The 20,492-nt window shown below is 38.0% G+C and overlaps 1 protein-coding gene across 7 annotated transcripts in view; it reads left to right on the top strand.

Moving 5' to 3' along the window:
* Positions 1–20,492, top strand: part of Pals1 (protein associated with LIN7 1, MAGUK p55 family member) — a 77,724-nt gene that overhangs the window by 17,902 nt on the left and 39,330 nt on the right. For 3 of the 7 annotated variants that reach the window (XM_075947373.1, XM_075947379.1, XM_075947376.1), the window contains exons 2-3: positions 17,977–18,059; positions 19,449–19,552. The gene's annotated coding sequence lies outside the window, so the exon portion shown is untranslated. The remainder of the gene's footprint in view (positions 1–17,976; positions 18,060–19,448; positions 19,553–20,492) is intronic. The other 4 variants (XM_075947374.1, XM_075947378.1, XM_075947377.1 and 1 more) reach the window with 2 other exon arrangements.

Below are 20,492 nucleotides of genomic sequence, written 5' to 3'. Positions count from 1 at the left end.
GTACTGGGATTAAAGGCGTGCGCCACCACCCGGCCACTTGTCAAGATACTTTTTCTGTTCTTGTGACATGTCCTCACTTACAGTCTTGAAATGCTATTACTAATTCTTTAGTCTAACCTTACAGCTTAGTCTGGCTGTGCCTTTATTACCTTTCATTTTGGTTAATATTCCTGTCTTGGGAACTCTAAAATGGTTATTTGGTATTTCTTCATTTGACAGAGCAATACCCTCTTCCCCATTATTTTTAATTTGTGTAGCGGCCAGCCATCTAGATAGAGGTAATCATCTACTAAATTGTTGACCTTTGAAATGTTTTTCCTCTAGGAAGCTGTGAATCACTGTGTTAGAAGTTGAAATACCATGTAATGCAGTTTTAGAGACCTAAAACTTTATGTAAGAATATGTTAAAATGATGGATTGGAGGGAGTGGAGAGATTCTATAGTGAATACATTCAGAACAAAGCAGTAGCCAGGTGAGTTTAGTAACTAGAATTATCTGAATATTTGTCATTGTATTATATTACAAATTCTTTATTATTGTATATGCATATATGGTGTGTGTGTGTTTGTGTGTGTGTACTGTGGCATATATGCGGAGGTCAAAGGACAACTTAGTGTTATTGGTTCTCTCCTTCCACCACCCTTCAGGGATCAAATTCAGATGATCAGGCTTGTATGGCAAGTGCTTGTACCTGTTGAGCTATCTCTGTCCCTTGTTATTAATATGACAGCAGAATGCAGTCACAAGTTACCAACCTGACTTTTTCCCAGTTCGGGGACTCAAACCCAAAGCCGTGATTACACATAGGAAGAAATTGCTCTATCAGTATTCCACATCCCGAGTCTGATACATTTTAAAGTGTTGTGGCCCTTGAAAGTTAAACCTTCTATGCTTGTTTTTAAAAGTAATATTAGTTTTGAAATTATAAAGGCAACCGAGATTCAGTTCCTAGAACCCAGTGACTTAAAAAACTGTCTGTAACTAATTCCAAGGGATTCAGTGTCCTTTGGGTGCACCATGCGCGCGCGCGCGCGCGCGCGCGCGCACACACACACACACACACACACACACACATATTCAGGTAAAACATTCATTCACATGAAAATAAATCTTTTTAAAAAGTTGTATATGTTCTCCCAGTTTTGTTAATAACTTCATAAACTGTTTCTGCGTATTTACAGAAGTGCATGGCACACGAATGCTGTTTTGAAACTCGCTTTTTTCACAGAGCTTCCCCTTGTCATCTCATACAGAGCTTCATGCTAAAATACCCAAATTAAACAAAAGTAAAGATCTGGAGGTGTAGCCTAGGAGTAGTCCACCCAGGGAAGGAGGCAGAAAGAAAATCAACAGTGTCTTACATAGTATATCAAAATGATAACCCTCTCAATATGTATTAAATGTAAAAATAATGATAGTTTAAATCTTTTAAAATAACAGTTTTTGAAATCTAGTTTGTATTTTATACTTAGTACATCTCAATTAGATTAATAATTTTTCATTAATAGCATTGATATAACAATATTTTGGTTAGCAGAGGACCATGTATTAGATAGTGGTCCTGTAAGCTTATAATGGAGCTGGAAAAATTAATGTCACCTAGTGATACTACAACACTGCACAATTTCCTAATGCAGCAGTGTCGTCCCACAAGTGAGTGAATGACTGCTGCTGTGTAGCACGGACCATAAAACCCAGAGACAGATATTGGGGTTTCACCTGAAGATCGGAAAAGCAACGCAGCCACGCCACTAGAGAGCTCTTACCTCTGCAACATCTTCAGACTGAAAGAGAGAGTTCCTGTCTCATCCCCCCTTTTATTCTTCTCTAATGCTGGGATTAAAGGCTTGCACCCCCACCGCATGGCCTCTATGGCAAGTAGTGTGGCTGCTGGGATTAGAGGTGTGTGCCACCACTGCCTGGCTTTATGGCTGACTAGTGTGGCTGTTTTGCATTCTGGTCTTCAGGCAAACTTTATTTACTAAAACACAAATAAAATACCACTGCACTACAGGTTTATGTATTTGCTAAACTAAACTGTACTTTAATATTTTAGTCTGAGTTCCTTTATTTGCAAAAACACATTTACAGTAAAACAGTATGAGTCTTTTAATAGCATCAGCCTTAGGCATTGTATCCTTATTCTGTACTTTGATTGGATCAGATGTCCACATTGAATTGGCTTGAACTGAGCTCTTATGTCTTCTCTGATGTTTACATTGCAGTAATTTGCCTAATGATTTACTTCTTAGACCCTATCTCCCTATTGAGACATGACTGTGGTTCACTGCATTTAAATTTTATTAAACTCCAAGTTTAGAATAACATATCTTGAATATTTAAACATTTTATTATATCAGTTATTAAGTTTAAGTTAATTAAAATTGTTCTTCAGTTATTCTGGTCACACTTCAAGAGTTTGGTATTTACCTGTGGCAAATATAACTTAACTTATAAACAATATAACTTAAAGTTTAGTGATAACCCATTATATAGATTTTTTTCTGTAATTTAGTCATTCAATTTTCTATTGGCGAATTATTATCTCTTAAAGTTTGAATGTTACACTGGCTATCCTTATAGAGATACATTATATAGGAATGATTTCTAAATGAATTAATAAATCAGTTATTTTACATTTTAGTAGAAATTTCCCTTCAAAAATATTAAGTAGCATCAGCAATACATAAAGTCTATTTTGATATCTAATTCCCACCACTGAACATTATTGACAGTTATACCAACAATACAGAAACTGTAGGAAAAGCTGGGCGGCGGTGGCGCACGCCTTTAATCCCAGCACTCGGGAGGCAGAGGAAGGCGGATCTCTGTGAGTTTGAGGCCAGCCTGGTCTACAAGAGCTAGTTCCAGGACAGGAACCAAAGCTACGGAGAAACCCTGTCTCGAAAAATCCAAAAAAAAAAAAAGAAAAAAGAAACTATAGGAAAGTAAAGCGTTTTATTTATATCACTTTTTTAAAAATTAAGTTTTAAAAGATCTTTTTCTTTATGTGTATATTGTTTGTATAAATATATACCATGTGTATGCTGGTGCCCATGGAGGCCAGAAGAGGACATTGTATTCTTTAGAACTGTGGTTACAGGAATTTCCTGATGTGGGCACTGCTAATCTATCTTGGATCCCATGAAAGACCAAGAAGCACTCTTTTTCTTTTTCTTTTGTTTTTGTTTTTTTGTTTGTTTGTTTGTTTTTGCTTTTGTTTTTTCGAGACAGGGTTTCTCTGTGTAATTTTGGAGTTTGTCCTAGAACTCACTGTGTGTACCAGGCTGGCCTTGAACTTACAAAGATCTGCCTATTTCTGCCTCCTAAGTGATGGGAGTAAAGGCGTGCGCCACCACCGCCCAGCCACAAGAAGTAATCATAACCGCAAAACCACCCTTCTAGTCCCTCCTAATGTATTTTTTTAAGTTTGCAGTGTTAGGTTTTCATTTTCATACATACACTAGATACTTCCTTTGTTTGTAGTCTTGTTCATCCCCCTCTCTTACTACCTTCTCCCATCTCCAGTGCTTCCTTTCTACCTTTTCACTTACGTAGTTGGACAGAAAGGCTTGTTCTCACTGTAAATGTTTCCATGGAATGAACAACAAAAAGCCGAAAGTCACTGCAAGCTAAAACTGTAGTTTAGTGATGTATCTTTTTGACTGTTCAAGCCAACTCGAGCTGCCATGGGCAGTTACTCCCTTTCTTAACTTTGTGAATCCCTGGAGGCACATGAGTGGCCAGACTCCCCCGAGGACGTTCAACTGCCAGTTCCACTCACAGAACACTCTGTCCGCCCTAGCCGCTGGACCCTGCCCAAGCACTGAACTTGAATCCCACCAGTCTCCTCTGGAAAGCTTCACCCTGAAAGGTTCCTCTCCTACCCCCAAGAAACTCTGTATAAATCCTGCCTTCTGTTAGTTCCTTTCTGTTTCTCGCATGAGCAGAGGCAGCCACCCTCCTGGTTTTTTCTCTCCCAATAAATGTGAGGTTTGTTTTGAGGTGTGACTTTGGTATTCCTTCTTTCTGACTGCCAGGATACCTTTCCATCCAAGCTATGATACTTAGAGAGTTCTTGTTTAGAATATGTCAGGGAGTTCTTGGAAGAGGTTGTAAAGTCATTGGAAGCAAAGAAACAGAAGAATATCTCTAGGATGTGATCTACATTAGTACCAAGTCAATCAAAGTCTCAAAAATATATCCCTGTTTATCCTTTCTCAGGAAGCTTTCAGAGAACACTCAGAAAGAGGAGCAAAAGAAGGGAAAGGTGTAAGGAAAGTTCCCCAGGGTGAAGTAATGGCTCTGAGTGCTGTACACTCAAAGAAGATATTTCTATTAGAATACAAGCAGTAGATTGTAAAATGAAGCCCAGGAATAGGAGAAAATTTAATGAAAGTTCACAAAGAAGGAATGGTGAAACACCCCACGCATAGCAACAGCTGAAAGCCTGTTGACCATAGCTCTGAAGGAACAAAGGAGCTAGTTACCAGGACTTACCTACAATGTAGCAGTAGTAGTGCAGCCTTGAGAACTGTGACCTGAACGGAATGCAGCCCTTGTATATCCACAGGAGGAAGCTGGGGAAATAAAGAACCCAACTGTGCCTTGCTTGTTTCTAGTGGGGAATTATTATTGGCAGCGCTGTGGAGGATTGGAAGGCACAAAAACATAAGCTAATGAAGCCAGCCTTCTAGAACCTGGAGCAAATGGAAGAGACTGAGTGATAAGTGGATCTGAGCAGGAAAAAAAATCCTCAAAATAACCATGAGAGTAAACCTTTAAAAAAAGCTACTTCTGGGACAGGAGAGTTGGCCCAGTGGTTAGGAGTACTGTCCGCTCTTCCAGAGACCTGATTTGTATGTCAGCACCTATGTAGTGGTTCACAACTCTCTGTATCTCTAGCCATTGGGGATTTGATGACCTCTTTTGGCCTCTATAGGCCATGTATGCACATGGTATATATACACACATGCAAGGAAAGCACCCATATATACACAAAAAAATAGAATGAATTTTAAAATATTAAAAATATTGTCAGAAAAAGTAGGGATGTATTAGTGATTTCACTGAAAAGGGAAATATAACTTACGGGAAGAATGACTAAGAGTAGAGAGCTGATTCTCATCCATAGGTGGTGGTCAGGTAATGTCATGAAATGGCATGTATGTATACGTGTGATGTATGTATAAGCCTATTTCTGTACATGTTGCTAGAAATATAAAGATTAATTTACAGTGAAACAGTTGAAGGAATAAGATGAGACACTGAATTGTTTTGCTTTTTAAGTTTTCTGGAGTGTTGTGATATGCATATATATACACATATGTAATTGTGTCATATGATTGAATATACAACACAAAGTTGCAGATCAAAACTCTTGTATGTAATATAATTGTATGAAATGCTGCTGTCACCACACTGGTATCACTTCTTATGATGGTCATTAAAAAATTTGGAAGATATTTTTCTTTGGGCTATTAAATGTTTTGTGGTAGATATGGTTTCCTCTTCTCCCCTATCTTACTTTCTAGTTTGCTGTGGTGAAATACTTAGAGAAACTTAAACGAAAGTCTTATTTTTGGCTCACAGTTGAGCTTCCAGTCCTTTATTGTAGGAAAGTTATTAGCAGTAGGACCTTGAGGCAGCTGGTTACATTACATCAACAGTCGAGAAGCAGAAAGAACTGAATGTGCTCAGCTAAGCTTCCTCCATTTCATGTAATCAAGGACCAAAGCCCAGGGTATGATGCCTCCTGCAGTGGCTGAAGGCTCCCCTCAGTTAACCTGATCAAGATATTCCCCAGGTGTAAGCACAGAGACCAGTCTTTCAGGTGATTCTAAATCCTACCTAGTTGACAGTTGAGATCAACCATCACACTCCCGTATCTAATATTTAAATAGCTAACATTTAAATAGTCATTCAAATTTAATGCAGCGAGTATTGAGTTTCTAATATGAGCATACATGGATCTAGAAGAGTCAATGCCGGCAGACAGGAATTGCTATAGATTATTTGCATTCCAGTTAGAAAAATAAAGTACTTGCACATATGAATAGGTGAGCAGGTAGGACAGATTAAAGAAAAATTTTACTTATACTAGTATAATTCTTGTATGTATTTATCTGCATACGTGCTACTGAATGCATGTCAGAGGACAACTTGTAGGAGTTAGTTCTCTCCTTCCACCATGTGTGTTCTGGGGATGGAACTCCAGTTAGGTCAGGCTTGACAGAAAGTGCTTTACCCCTCACCCCAGCCGTCTGGGTGGCCTGCAGGTAGGACATACTAATGACAAGGTAAGTAGTATTTTAAAAAGTGCTTTAAAGCTTGATTTATAGGGGCTGAAGAAGTGGCTCGGTGGTTACGGGAACTAGAACTAGCAGCTTTTCCTAGAGGACCCAGGTTCAAGCCTTAGCAACCACACAGTGGCTCATGAACATGTGTAACTCCAGTTCCAGGGTATCTGATGCTCTCTTCAGACTCCATGAGCACTAGGTACACACTCAGTACATATGCATAATGCAGGCAAAGACTCATAAGTGTAAATCTTTTTTTAAAGACTTGATTATAATGGAGGTGGTAGAAGTACATTGTATACATGTATGAAGATGTCATAATGAAACCATTATTTTATAGAGTTCATAATTACTAATATAAAAAGGATGATATACTTGATCATTAAATTGTCCATTGAGCAGTACTGATAAGAATTTGATAAGGATAAGTACAAGAATAGGCATGGATGCATAAATTTGTGTGGTTTCAGACAGCTGCCTTGATATTAACTCCTTAATAACAAATAGTTTATGGCCAGGTGTGGTAGTGCACACCTTTAATCTCAGCACCCAGGAAGCAGAGGCAGGTGGACCTCAGGTCTATATTGCAAGTTCTAGGACAGCCAGAGTTACAGAGAGCCTGTCTGGAACAACAACAAGAACAAAGTTCATATTGTTTTGTTTTTCCCTTTATTAAAAAATGGTTTGATTGCTTCTAACTTTTATCATGGTCTAAATGGCATCCTGTTTGTGTTCTATGTTTATATAAAGTATATACACTCTTTGCTGGGAACTGAGGTCTGTGTATGGTAGTCATGAATGCTACTATTGGCTATACCCTTAGCTATACTTTAATTCTATGCATAAACTCTTTCTGTTTGCTATAGTTTTTACTTTAGTTCAATGTGAATGCAAGTAAAAATAATAGGCTGCCTTTTAAAAAGGGGTGTGGGGAATAGAGTTAAGTTACTCTTCTGAATACTTAACAGTCTGTTAGATGTTATTCTAATTCCTATCACTTTGGAAATATTTGTATTTTGTTAATATTTTTAGACCTTAAGGCTCTATGACCTGCCATTTCTATCTTCATTCTACCAGAATATATAGTTCTAGTCTTAGAAACAGTGTCCTTTGGAGACATACTAAAAAGTAACCATTTTTCCTTATTAGTTTAACTCCTCATTACTTCAAAGGAAACTATATATTCAGTGGAAGAAGAATGGTCATAACTTAACCCCATAGGCGTAACTTTGATAAACAGTAGGCTGTCCTTAAAATGAATTTTAGGTTTAAAGGCCATCTTACCGTTTGCTGGCAGGCCATGTTGATTTACTTATATGTAAAATTATGAATGAGGACCTTCATAGTAAGGCTGTCTCCCTCTCAAATAAAAGTAGTTCTGTCAAGCCAAAGATACTCATTCAGAAGATTAATTATTGATATGTAGCACAGCATATATATTCTTATTCTTTTGGAACATGTGCTAGTGATGCCTGAAGAAGTTGAATATAGTAAATACTAAGATGTTTTTGTTATATGTAAACATGCTTATAGTAAAGTTCAGTTCATAAATTAGGGACAGTAAAAAGTTAACAATAATAGTAAGATAAAACAATTATAACACAGCATGAAAGTCTAAAAGTTTTCCTTCCTCTGGTTTTCACTACTGTTCACTCTTGTTCACAGAGACTGGAAAACAGCCTGGAGCTCTATAATTGCCTGAGAGGACTATTGTATCCCACATCGTATGAGCTTATCAGATACAAATTAGACATTAACTCCATGACAGAGCTTGAAATCTGCTTGGTTTAATTGCTGAAATGCTTTACTAACATATCCGGATCCATTATTCATCTTTATAGTTTTAGGCATTCCTATATATGAAAAACGTTTTAAGCAATGAGTTATCACATGTTTCTCCAGTGTGTGTGGAGGCCATTAAGAAACCTGAATGTGTATCAGTTGTCACATGCATATATTCTTAAGTTGCCAAATTCTGCAATATGAGTAACATCCATTTGTTATAAATGATTAGGAAGCAGGCCTCGGGGATTTACTCCCTGATGAGATACAGGTAAATACTGTGAGCATATATCACATTGCTTCACAGTCTGATGCGCAATTCTGTTAATCCAAATAGTTTTCTTCAACTTTTACTGTTTTGTTGATGTAAAGCATGTGATTGCTGAGCAAGTTCAACCTGAGATAAAGGGACTAATTGAGTAAGTTTATTAGCTAAAGCATTTCCTTCAGCTGATGGACCAGGAAGATCTGAATGTGCTCTAATATGACACAGAAAGGATGGCAATTTTCTTTGATGAGTGGCATCTTGAATTTGCTGTAACAGTTTTGTGATTTGATTTATTACTGGTTCCAGTGCAGGCAACTGTTTCTATTACCTGAAGAGCTTTAAATATGTAGAGACTGTCAGTATATAAACCAATCTCCTGTGCTGAAAAAGCAACTATAGAAGTGCTTTCTTGAACATTTTAGAAAACAATGGATTAAACATGTGAGGATTTTTTCAATCACTCTCAGCATTTATAGGTATGTGAAAACCTATAATTCTTTAAAAATGCTTTGGAACATCATAAGTAAAAGTATTCCACTTAGTGTTTAGCTAGGAAACGTGGCTATTTTAACATACTTTTTAATGTATGAGAAATTTATTGAATTCTATTTGCTGTGTGGATGCCTCAATTTTGATTTTGTATTAGGAAATATTAGGTAATATTCCAGCGTTTAACTCCAAGTTCTTCAACTTTAGCATTTTGAATTAGATAATTTTTGTGTTGTGAGGCACTGGCCTGAGCATATTAAACATTCTTGCCTGAATGGCCTGTTTGCTTGTTTGCTTGTTTGTTTTGAGACAATGTCTCACTATGTATTCCAGGCTGGTCTGGAACTCACAGAGACTCATCTGCTTCTGTCTCTGAGCACTGGAAATAAAGGCATGCACAGCCATGTCCAACTAATAGCTTTCTTACAGTCAAAATTTGTGACTATAGGGGCTAGAGAGATGTCTCAGCAGTTAAGAGCATTGCCTGTTCTTCCAAAGGTCCTGAGTTCAATTCCCACAACCACGTCTGGTGCCCTCTTCTGGCTAACTGCATACTAAATAAATAAATAAATAAATAATCTTTAAATTTCCTCATAGTAGTGGGTATTGGGAGTCAGAATAATCACTGATTAGGACTGGAAGAGATGGTTGGCGCTTGGGAGTACTAGCTGCTCTTCCAGAGGACCTGTGTTTGATAAATACCCAGCACCCATGTGGCAGCTAACAACTGCCTATAACTCCAGTTCCAGGGAATCTAATGCCCTCTTCTGGTTTCCATGGATACTGTGTGCAGGTTATACATAGATATATATGGAGACAACACCTATTTAAAAGTTTAAAGATTTTTAAGAACTGGCATCCAAAATTGCTTTGGAAGAGCTGATATGATATCTGGTAATAATTTTAAAATGTATTATCATATATTAATTCATAAAATGATTTTTATTTTAATATTTTAAATTATAGTTTTGGTTAGCTGTTGTGGGAGCAGGTGACTATTTAAAGAGCATTAATTCTACCAGTCCATGAACATGGGATTTTTTTTTCATCTTCTAGAGTCTTTAGTTTCTTATTTTTTACATATATTTCATTGTTTAGCTCTTTTAAATCCTTGAGTTTACGCCTAGGTATTTTACTGCTACTACTAGTGTGACTGGGTTTCTTTTCCTCATTTCTTTCTTGACAATGTCCTTATATATATGTAAGAAATCTGTTGCATTTTGTATACTGATTTTTATGTCCTGCTTCTTGTATAGGTTTTAAAGTCTTTTGGCAGAATCTTTAGTGTACAATGTGGTAGAAGTATATTTAGAGCCATTTTACAAACTGGAAATTATATCCTAATCTCAAATAGAATTAATTAATTCATTATTTTATTTGTATATAATGTGTGCTAGTGCCTGTGAGTGCCGGGGAGGATGTCAGATCCGTTGGATCTGTAGTTACAGGTGGTTCTGGGCTGCCTGATGTGGGTGCTAGGAACTGAGCTTAGTCCCCTGCAAGAGCAGTTTGTGCTCTTAACAACTGAGTTAGCACTCGATTTCTTTTGAAGCTAAGTTAGCAATTCAAACAGCAAGTTGTAGTTTGTATTTTAACCTTTATTTTTGTTTTATTTTTGTGGGTGTGTTTCACTTGCATGTGTTTCTGGACACTCCATGCATACAGTGCCTATAGAAGTCAGAAGAGGGCATCTGTTCCCCTGTGACTAGAGTTGAGCTGGATGGGGTGCTGGAAATAGACCCTGTATCCTCTGCAGGAGTAGTCAGTACTTGTAACACACAGCCATCTATCAGCGATTTTTCCAGCCCCCAAACAACAGTTTTAAAAATATACTAACAATAATATCCAGCGATATTCTAATTTGATACTTAAGCTGAGGAATGATGGCAGGAAATTACTGCAAGTCTTGTTTTCCACAATGAAATTATCTTGTTTGTGCAAACAAAGTAGAAAATTGTGTATGTTATCTTTAGGCAGCTCCAGTTATGCCTGTTTTGAACATAGTCACTACCATGCATTTGTTTTGTGTGTGTGCGGGTGTCCACTGCAGATGTGTGGAGACCGGAGGAGAACATCAGATGTCCTGCGTTCTATAACTCTCCCTTATTCCTTTGGGATGAGTTTTTCACTGAACTTGGTTGTTTGTTTTTCTGTCACAGGGAACCTCCTCCATGCTCTCCATCACTAAAGCTACAGGCACATGCAGCCATCCGTAGCTTTTATGTAGGTGTCTGAGATCTGAAGTCAGGTGCTCTTTCTTATCTACTAAGTCATTGCCCCAGCCCAAGATGGAGGTTTTATCTCTCCTATTCTTTTTTCCTAAGAATTCACTGACTTTTGAGCAAACATAGGTAGTGTACAGAACAGCCTTGTTGGTGTTTCTTACCTGAGCAATGGGTATAGTTCAGTAACAGCGTTTATATAGTATATGCAAGTGTTGTGCTTGAACCCAGCTCCAATGAATAGCAATAAACACGGTGCAGAAATAAAGTAAAATTCAAGAACCAGCCATAGCATCTACAGCTCTAACAACACCAGGAATTGGGTGGGCATAATAGAAACTAAAAACTTTAAAGATGTAAAAAGGAAAGCAACAATTAACAGAAGAAAATGAAAAATGAAAAGAAAGTTGAATATTCAAAATGTGGAAAGGGAGAAAGCAGGAGAAAGAAGGTTGGAATTTTAGAAAGGGGAATGAAAGATGGGATGGACAAAAGAATTAAGAGAAGAGAAAAAGTGACAACAAAACCCAGAATAATAAACGTGTGTATAGTAAATATGTGTAGGAAAAAGGACCAGATAAAAGATTTTACTATTAGAAAAGTAACAACAAAACCCAGTGCAATGAGCATGTGTATATAATAGTGTGTGTATATATACATACATATGTAGTGAAATTATGAACTTATGTACCTATTAGTAAATACTAAAAGGGAATGAGAGGCAGGTTTTAACAACAACAACAAAAAATGTCTCTGCTTAAATGATTATGCAGGCAGAAGTGCCTGTTCTGCCTCTGCCAGTCTATACTTCTTTCTGTGTTTTGACTATAAGCTCCCTGGAAAAGGCTAAGACACATTCCATTTTTCTGTGTGTGTGGCCCACCACCGGGTCAGTAGGAGTGGTCAGCATCAGACATACAGTGCCTATAGATCTCTCACTGGAATGACTTTCAGTTTCCTTGTGGCTGACACCAAGTAGCATCAAACTCAGGTTTACTCGGAGCAGATAAACTTGATTTATTTCCAGGGCTGAGTTAACAGCGGAGCTCTGCTGAAGCCCTGGACCTCGGGCGCCCCTTTGAAGTCCAGGCAGGGCATTCCTTCTGTCCTCCGCCTCACTGTTTCCGTTCCCGGTCTCTGAGAAGCTGGACTGGGCCGCTGCCTCTTATCTGCCATATGTTCTTTCAGTTCTCTGATAACAGTTCCATGAGAATGAATTTTTTAAACACTACTGTTTACTTTAAATTATTAAATTTATAGTTTGTAATTGCATTTACTTTGGGGGCACAAAGTAACCACTCTGATTAATGAGTACAGAATGGACTGATCAAGCTAAATACACACGTCATCTCAAATACTTAAAGCTTCCCTCTGCCCCGTTTGTTGGCATGGGATCATCCACTATCACAACGTTGAAGGGTCTGTAGTGAAAGCATTTACAATGTATTATCTTAGCAATTCTGAAATGCACAATCCTTTACTGTCCACTGTGCTGTCTGGTATATGTCCTCCTGGTCTCCTGTAATCCCCTCCTCCTGTCCTCTTCCCTCTCTAACTGCCACCTATTCTTTGCTTCTTCCTAAATGTCTGTCTTTATTAATTTGAATCTAGGTGAGGACTTGGAGTGTTTGTCTTTAGTGCACAGCTCATGTCACTTGGCATACTGTTCTTTGATACTGTATTTATAAAAATGGCTAAAGTTTGTTTTTAAAAGATGAATGGTGTTGGCAGTAGTTTCTATCCTGCCTGGTCCCACAGCCGTTCTGTCCCAAAGAAACACACAGAAGTCTACATTATATAAACTGTTTAGCCTATTAACTCAGGTTTCTTCTTAACTCTTATAACTTACATTAACCCATAATTCTTGTCTGTCTTAGCCACATGACTTGGTAACTTTTACAGTGAAAGCATTCTCATCTTGCTTTCTCTGTGTCTGGCTGATGACTGCAGGCTCAGCCTTTCCTCTTCCCAGAATTCTCCTGTTCTCATCACCGCCCCCCCCCCCCCCCACTTCCTGCCTGGCTACTGGCCAATCAGCGTTTTATTAAAACAATACAAGTGACAGTAAAAGACCATTGTCCCACGGCAGAATGGTATTGTGTGTGTGTGTTCCATTTTCTCTTTTCTGTTCATCTCGTTTTAATTAAAAGTGTGTATATAATGCATGTGTGTGTACACATTTGCGTGTGTGAGCTGATGTGAGGTGTCTGCTGATGTGATATGAGGTGTTACTCCCTCCCCCGTTTTGTTTGAAGTAGTAACTCTCACTGACTGGCCATTGAACCCCTGTCTCTGCACCCTACCCCACCCACCCGAGCTGGAATACAGCCCTGTGAAGCAGTGCCTGGCCTTTGTGTGGGTGCTGAGGATTTGGTTTTTTTTTTATGATTTATTTACTTTTTATTTTATGTGCATTGGTGTGAAGGTGTCAGATCCCCTGGAACTGGATTTTCAGACAGTTGTAAGTTGCCATGTGGATGATGCTGGGAATTGAACCTGGGGCCTCTGGAAGAGCAGTCAGTGCTCCTAACCGCTGAGCCATCTCTCCAGCCTGGCCAGTCCTCATGCTTCCCTGCTAAGCACTTTACCTGTTGCATCATCTCTAGCCCTTAGGTGTGTTTTCTTGCATTTTTTTTTTTTTGGTGTAGAATTAGGCTCCTTACCCATTTTGGATACTCTCTCCTTTCTTGATGTGTGGTGTGCAGATGTTGTCTCCATCGGGAGGGGTCCGCTGACAGTTGTTTGCTTTGCTGTACCCACCGTTGTAGCTTGATAGTTTTTGTTTCTGTTGCCTGTGCTTTTAGATGAGTCCCTCAAAAAAACAAATAAAAACCTGTGACTAAGTGTATAATCCCCGCCTTCCAACCCGTGTTTAATTCTAATAACTTTGAGTTTCTGATCTTAATGTTTGTCTTTAACCCATTTTTGGTTTGATTTTTGTATATTATAAATATAGTGGTATTTTTCCTATCTACTTGTATCTACTGTATTTTATTTCTATGTCAAGGTAGTCATATGACTCAGAATCATAGGAGGAAAGAAGAAACTTGTAAGCTTACGTCTTTGAGTTCAGATGATTTTATATATAATTTTGTCCAGGAATGTAAAAACTGCCAAATCCTTGAACATTTATATCAGAAGATAAATAGATCTTCTAAACTGATTACTTCATCTTATTCCTATCCAACTGAGTGTCAAGAATCTTACTGTTTTCTGTCCTCAAAGGCTGAAGATTTTTATGGCTTTAAGATGTATGTTACCCTTGGGCCTCTTTTGAGATCTTTATTGGATTTTTACTTTGAACTTTTTTGGTTTTTTTGAGACTGAGTCTCAATTTGTTGCTGAGGCTCGCTGGTAATTCTCGCGTAGTCCAGGCTGGTCTGACTCAGGGATCCTCTTGCCTTAACTCTCGGAGTTTACAGGCATGAGCCTCGGTGCCCAGCACTTTTTTTTTTTTTTTTGGACTCTTGATCCTCTTGTGTCATATTCCAAGCACTAGAGTTATAACATGGCACTATGGTGCCCAGCTAAATATTTTTTTATGGAATTTCGCTTCCACTCCTTATAAGCTCACCTGGCATTGTGTGTCTAATATAGTTTTAACAATGTGCAAATAGCAATAACTCCTTTGAAATGCAATTATTTGGATGACAGTAAAGGTACTCTTATCTGAAACCTAAACTGTAGGATTTTAAAAATGACCTTGCAAGACTTGCCAGTGTATTCTACTAAAAAGGAAACACATTTTATTCGTACTTGGCCTTTTATTATAATAGTGTGCCGTTGAGCTAATTGAATTCAGCTTACTTCAGATGTTTAAAAGTATTTCTTTCCAAAAGCTTCCTGTGTTGGAGAGGGCCCAGTGGTTGAGCTTGTATTCCTCTTCCCAGTGCCATATCAGGTGGCTCACAGCTGCCACTAACTCCAGCTCCAGGGATCTGATGCCTCTGGCCTCCAGAAACTAGCACAAGTGTGCACGTACCCAAAAAAGATACAAATCACATCATTAAACATAATAAAAATATAGATCTTTAAAACAACATGAACAGTTCCTTTAACTCTGAAATGTATAAACTAGTTTTCCAGCCAGGAATAGTAATGCAAGCCTGTAGTTCCCGCACTTAGGATAAGGGAGTAGGATCAGGAGTTGCAAGTCTGCCTCAGTCACGTGTCGAAGTCTAGGCCAGCTCCACTACATTTAACCCTGTCTCAAAGCAAACAAAAAAAAAGGACTTTGTTTTCCACCTGAATATTGGATTGATTTTTGTTTAAAGTTGTGCCCTTTTTTTTAATTGAGTAATAATTTCTGAGTTGATAACTTGTATGACTAACCCAATTGTATTTTAATTTTGGCTTGTATTTACTTTGTTTTGGGTGCAGCTAGTTCCTTCTGTGATTTAGGGGGTCATTTATTTATTGTTCATTAGAAATTTGTGAAACTGAAAGTTAGGCATCAAGTTAAATATTTGTTGAATAAGTTGAGTCGTATGTTTAGGAGTGGATCCAGGGCTTGTGCTTGATAAATACTTGATCTACCATATTGAGCTACGTCCTCAGAAAGTTAATAGGGTCTTTATATGATGTGAATATAATCTTGTTTTCGGAATTTGAAGTGGTCTTTTAAAAGCTGTTTCTGCCCAGCGTTTGGCACACACCTATAAACCTATAAACTTGAGGTTAGAGATGAGATCAGGGGTTTAAGGTCATCAACTACTACTAGTGAATTGGACCAGCCTGAGCTACAGGAGTCAGTCTCTCTCTCTCTCTCTCTCACACACACACACACACACACACACACACACACAAACACAAACACACACTCATTCCTTTCCTTTGAGGCATAATTTACACATAACAATGCATCCCCTATTTATCTATCTATCTACTATCTATCTATCTATCTATCTATCTATCTATCTATCTATCTATCTATCTAGCATGTGTATGTAGGAGTAGGCTGCCGTTTGAACACAGGGTCTCATGCATACTTAGTAAGAATTCCAGACTGGGTTGTATCCCCGGCTCTAGAAGATGTCATTTTAAATGTACAATCGGGTTTTGTTTTCCTTTAAAATTGATGAATATGCAAAACTTACATTAAAATTTGATTCTAAGTGTTCAGTTTAGAATTTTAAAAATAGTTTATACAGGGCTGAAGAGAAGGCTCTGCAGGTAAAGGTACTTGCTGCTGAGCCCTATAAACCTGAGTTCCATCCTTGGCACCCCATGGTAGAAGGAGAGAACTGAATCCCATGAACTATCAAGTAAAGAGTCTCAGTTTCTCCACACTTTCCTTCAATGCTTATTATAGCTAGTCTTCTTAATTTTAATGTTTATATTGTTTTAGTTTGGTTTTGGTTGCTGTGATTAAACAGTGACCAAAAACAAAAGTCAGCTTTAGAGGAAGCAAAGGTTCATTTTATCTTGTACTTTACAGCCCATCAATGAGGCAAGAACCCAGAGGCAGGAACTGAATTTAGGAGGAACACTGCTTGCTAGTTTGCTTTTTCAGTTTTACATAGATTTACTACCTTCCTTATAAAGCCCAAGCCCAACTGCCCAAAGGTGGAACTGCCCTGGGGCCCTCCCACATCGTTAACAATTGAACAAATGTCCCCACTGGCATGCCGAGTCCGGTCCTATTGACTCAGTTCCTCAGCTGAGGCTCCCCCTTTCCAGGTGTGTCAGGTATGCAACCAAGATACTCCATTGCAGTGTTTTTAATGTTATTTCATTGTGCTTTACTATTTTATGTCATTCACATGCCAACAGTTCACCCATTTCACACGTTCAGTTCGTTAACATATGACAGTTTGATTGGAAGTATCACCCTAACACCCCTTTATACAGAGTGTCTGAAATGTTTGGTTGGGGGCTTCACCTCACTCCCCTGGCATCCATCTTAAAATGTTGGGCCGAAAACTCCATTCTAAGCCCCTTCTCCTGGGAATGGTTGCAGTCCAGACTCCACCTCCAAGAAAGCCCGCCAAACGGTGACCCCTCCCCAGGGAAGGTCAAGACCACTCCCACAGGCTGTTTAAACTGCCCCCCAGAGAATGAACACTCAGTCTCCCTGTTTTCCCTGGTCTTTCAGTTCTCTGTTCCATTCTACACGTTTTCCTGGGGAGGGGACGGACAGGACTCTTTTCTAATTCAGTCTGATCTGGTTTGGTTTGGATTATTGCAGAGCGGTGGCAAAGGAAAAATACTTACCAATGACCACCACCCCCAATGATTTTTATCATTCCTTGAAGAAACCTATACACCTCAGTTACAATTCTCTTACCCACCTTCCCACCTAAATCCTAAGCAACTTGTTTCCTTTCTGTCTTATAGTCTTACCAGTTCTAGACAATAAATGGAATTGTTCAGTATGTAGGCATTTATAACCAGCTTTTTGGTGTGTGTGTATGTGTGTGTGTTTTGTATATATTATATATGTGCTTGTGTGGGTATTGTGTTCCTTAATCTCTCTTCACACACACTCCCTTCTTTTTTTTAAACAGTGTCTTTTCACTGAATTTGGAGCTCATTAATTTGGCTCATTATTGGCTGGCCAGTGAGCTCCAAGGATCCCCTTGTCTTAGTACTCCGCACACGCTGGCCTTAACAGACCTTTACCACCAGGCTCAGCATTTTACATTATGCTAATATATGACAACATTGGTTTTAATTGGTATCTGTTGGTGACTGGGATGACAGTGGTGAAGTGTGTGTGTGTGTGTGTGTGTGTGTGTGTGTGTGTGTGTGTGTGTATAAAACTATGACTTTGCAAAAAAAATATCCTAAGCATCTGCAAATTCACCTGTTACCATGCTTAACTACTCCTTGTTTCACTCCCCACAAAACACTGTAACACTTGGTTAGTTTCATACTTCTGCGCTTAGTTACTTATTTTCTTTTTCTGTTTTGCAGAATAAGAAAGCTAACCTGAATTTTGGGGAAAGAACAGAGTGAAGAAATAAGGATAGAAGACAAGGTTTACCGGTTTGCATAATGTAAGTTCTTTTCACTATTTTTGGCCTAAGTCCTGTATTAGCTGACAAAGCTGTTTCTATGGAAACAGAGTCCAGCCTCTTAAAATGTCAGAGGAATGCTGATCACTTAAAACGAGACTTTCCAGCTGCTAGAAAGAGAAGGAAAGATGGAGCGGGAGGGGGTAAGACTCTAGGTGGGTAGTGAACGTATGTTAAGTCTTTCTTTCCCATCTCTCTCTCAACCGAAAATTTAAGATTATATAAGAAAATTTATATATAAGTTTTCCTGATAACCTGCTTTGTTTCCGCTTTGGTACAAATGGTTGTTTCTTGGTATTGAGTTTAGGTTTCCTCCCTCTCTATCATTTGGTCATGTGAGTTCCATTTATCTACAACAGATCCTACTTTTGTATGGATGGTTGTGCATCAAAATACAGCACAAAGAACTGTGTCCTCTATTTTCCTTGTTTCTTGTCCCTCTGGTTTAGATGTCTGCATCCTCCTCACACTTAATGATACTCTAAGTTTAGTTTAACAGATATTTCTTGGACATTTCCTTTGTCACCTATGTGATGTTAGATCTTAGAGATGTAAAAATAATCATAGCCTGTTCTCTAATACATTTGGAATCTACTGAGAACCAGAGAAAAATAAGCATTTAATTTTTTTCTCGCTCTAAGCTGAACAGTTAGGAGAGATAACAAAAATAAAATGTTAAGTGGATTAATGATAGTTGTAGAAATCTGAGAATAAAGACTAGATCCATAATTACAAATTTAAAAATTAAGACTTTATTTTTGAAAATATATATTTTTAAAATTAAAATTAACCGTAACACTATAGTAACTCCTCCGCAAATTTCTGCTTACTTATAATGAAAACATTAAATAAGCTGCCTCCAGTTTAATTTATATCTTTTATAATGAACACAGAAAGCTTAAGGCTCACCTAATATAAATCCAGTAGCTCTAATTTTCTTGGAACTAATGGTAAATATGGTGCTTCTATATAGATCATGTACTTATAAATAAGAGACTTAAAGTTTGGAGGATAACCTGTCATTATAAAAATTCAGTTTTAGGGCTGGAGAGATGGCTCAGTGGTTAAGAGCATTGCCTGCTCTTCCAAAGGTCCTGAGTTCAATTCCCAGCAACCACATGATGGCTCACAACCATCTGTAATGAGACCCTCTTCTGGCCTGCAGGCATCCATATAGACAGACTATTGTATACATAATAAATAAATAAACGTTTAAAAAAAACAAAACAAAAAAATTCAGTTTTAGCGGCTCATGTAATTTGTATCTGTTGTTTTCCGGGTGGTTGGCCTTAGTGGCTCTCCTAGAGCCTGTGTTCATCTGTGTTAAGCAGTTTGTCTTTTCTCCTTTCTCACTGTAACGGCATCTGGAAGAAGACTGACTGGTACTAGGAATACTGTCTAAAAACCTGGATTTTACTCAGTCAGCATTGTACTCTAATCATATTTACTGAAGTGATGCTCAACTCAAGGAGGAGGTAGGCTCAGTATTGTAAATATTTTTAAAGCCTGTGAAGAAAAAGCTAATTAAATTTAATGTGTGGGTCTGCACACATAAACAGCCTGTATATTTATGCCTAAATGACTTGATGAAAAGCTAGTGACATTGAATAAAATGTTTTCTATTTAATTTATTTTGGAGGACTCTTAAGTTAGAATCAAATTAATACTAATAGTACATATATTTATTTTGTAATTTGTATACATTATCTTTTTTAAAGCTAAAAAAGTTCTGTGAGTAAATTTCCTAAGTGACGCTGTGGTTCAGCAGGAGCCACGCTGGGAAATACAGTAGAGCCCAAGTGAAAGCTCGGTGCTCTTGTCTGTGTGCTCCTTCTGCTGGAACTTTGTGTTTTTAATGCTACAGAAACTACTGTTTTCTTTAAATGAGTCCTTACAAGTTAATCTTAATTTTCCTTATAAAATTTCACCAGCTATAAAGACTAGCGTTCTACATAGTCTTTTCTAACTATGTAGTTTTGTCCTTAGGTAATTTCACTGATAAACCTTGTTTTTGGGCATCATCTTCATTTTAAAACCCCCTATAAAATTTTACCTAAAAATACTTTCTGTATTTCAAGTTAGCCATTAACATGGCTGTGCAATGCACCAAGTTGTAGTCAGTTGTTCGCACAGCCAGCTAATCCTGTGTGCCTTAATTAAGCATAAGGTTGAGATGTTTAAAGTGATTGTTGAAGTATCTTTAGCCCCAGAGCACCTATTCTCTACAAAGTTAATAGCCAAACCATTTTACTTTCTCACTCTGCTAAATGTTACAGTGAGTCACTTTTCTTAACCTGTAAATTGAATAGTTTGCTTCATATTCTTGAGAGACAACTTTTTAAAGAAATACCTTGATGTTCTCAACATTATCTGTAAAATGAAGGGAATGGTCTTAATCTGCACTGTAAACTATAT

Source organism: Microtus pennsylvanicus, chromosome 14, assembly GCF_037038515.1.
Source record: "Microtus pennsylvanicus isolate mMicPen1 chromosome 14, mMicPen1.hap1, whole genome shotgun sequence".
NCBI lineage: Eukaryota > Metazoa > Chordata > Mammalia > Rodentia > Cricetidae > Microtus > Microtus pennsylvanicus.
The sequence above is the reverse complement of the archived record's forward strand: the minus strand, read 5'-3'. Positions and strand labels throughout refer to the sequence as shown.